This window comes from Sphaeroforma arctica (genome assembly GCF_001186125.1).
Source record: "Sphaeroforma arctica JP610 unplaced genomic scaffold supercont1.6, whole genome shotgun sequence".
NCBI lineage: Eukaryota > Ichthyosporea > Ichthyophonida > Sphaeroforma > Sphaeroforma arctica.
Window position 1 is genome coordinate 102,685 of NW_014040552.1, and position 2,161 is coordinate 104,845.

The window sequence follows — 2,161 nt, forward strand, 5'->3', positions numbered from 1 at the left end:
ATATAATAATATATATATAATTATATATATATATACACACACACACACACATATATATATATATATATATATATATATGAAATGCGTTATGAATTATTCAGGTAAAGACTTTTACACCTAGTGTAATCGTGCTGTAAGACACGATGCGTGTAGATTTCCTGACGTTTGATAGATATCGTCGTAATGTTTTACTCAGTCTTGCACCACATGCATCTCCTGATCTTCATTTAAGCGTCATCATGCCTTTTGCTTTCCTCTAAGGCCGTTGGCTTATGGGATAGCTAAGGGGGAATAATCATGTACGTTTCGAAAGATGTGTTGTTTTGCTGATATTGCTTCCTTCGAATTTCAATATGAATAAACAGAACTTTGATCGTGAGGTTAATGAGCATGGCTGGTACGGGCTTCTTCTACACGTTGAGGAAAAACAGGATGAAACCAAAGATGGTTCTCCGTAAATACGATCCAGTTGGTATGTATGTACCCAAAGCAGTATGTCTTTTCTTCTTCTTCAGATATCAGCTCCCAATTGGCCAACGGTTCTGTATGCGTACTTTAGGTGTCTTGCGTAATCACCGTTGAGCTATAGGATCGAGTGAGGAATGACGTATCCTTTTTTACTATTGTAAGAAGTTCTGCACTTCAGTGATGTAGGGCCTCGGTCTATGCAATACTGTTGCTCCTGCACACCAGCAGTGCGCCGGAAACAACTAACTGGAAGTGCTTTGCGGCATTAAGCCGTGTTCGCGTATATGAATTTGAACCCCTTAGCTATACCCTCGACGAAGTACATATCTCTGTATACAACGGCATCTCGTCCGCAATATATCGCATGTAAATTTATGGTGTCCTCTGTGATGTAGATTCTCAGCTATGCGTCGCACGACTGGTATTTCGGAGCTTCATCAGCATGTTAGCTGGGCTACTTCCAGACTACGTATATCGTAGAGACCTCATCGCTATGTTGTATCATTGCCCGGAAAAAGTGGTGAGGTTAAGGATGATTGTTATACAATGTTCAGTTGAGTACATTCATCATGCAAGCTGGCTCAAGTCAATATTCCTTGTCCTTCATCTACTAGTGAGGCAACATGTGTTGTTCCAGGAGAAGGGAAAGACCAAGTAGGTTGGATCCTTTAGAATGCTGGCGTGACCAGGCCGACACAACCGAAGATAGTATCTGCGTTAGCCAGGGCCGCCAACAGCCGTAACCAGTTAGTTGCGATCAATAAGTTAGAATGCGTTCTGGCGACATCACGGCACCCTGAGCGAGTATCGAAGTGAAACCATCGCTCAAACGGGAGTACGTGTAACGGATATGTGGAATATGTATTAAAATATGCGAGGGTTGTCTTTGCACGTCGACTTTTGAAGAATCTGGAGTAGTAAGTGCGCCGAGCGCATCTGCTGTGCAAATTGGGTCAGACATTGTACATTAATGACATTGTATATAAAAACATTGTGTATAAATGGCGTTGTATATTAATGACATTGCACTCATGTGTCCGTAGCAAATGCAGACAGAGATTTTTATTCTGGCGAAGTGAACTTCGGACTTTGTCAATTCGAAGTCAGCAACCGCAGCACATTCGAAAGGTTCTTGCTGCCGATGGCATCCGAGCTTGTCAGGGGCCGGTGTGTGTCGTGCACGTTGTACGGGTGTACTAAGTGGTCACATAGAGAACTCAATGGACGCAGGGGGGTTTTTTTTCTTAATTTTTTCTTTCTGATCTCCTTCATTCAGTTAGGATGATACTCACCGCGCTGAATTGGAGTTGTTTATCGAAGCATCTTTCAGGTGGAAATAAGGACATATCGCTAAATATATATAGGGGATCATTTATAGTGAATTCTTACATTTGAAAAGCCGTCGGGTATTGAGTAGTGTATCACAGAATACTTGCATATTTGCCCGTGCAACCACGCCAGTCTACACTTGAAAACGATCAACTCACTAACGATCTTATAAACGAAGTTTACAATTGGCCCGGCTGCAATGAGGTATACTCGTATCTTATCCGAGTGCATCATTTTCGAACACGGGTAGCTTGAAATGCTGATAAATACATTGGAAATACTAAAGTGTGACCCAGGTTCGTATGTGCACTTTTTGCACTCGAATATATATATGTTCTAGCAACAAATTAACGTAGAATTATTT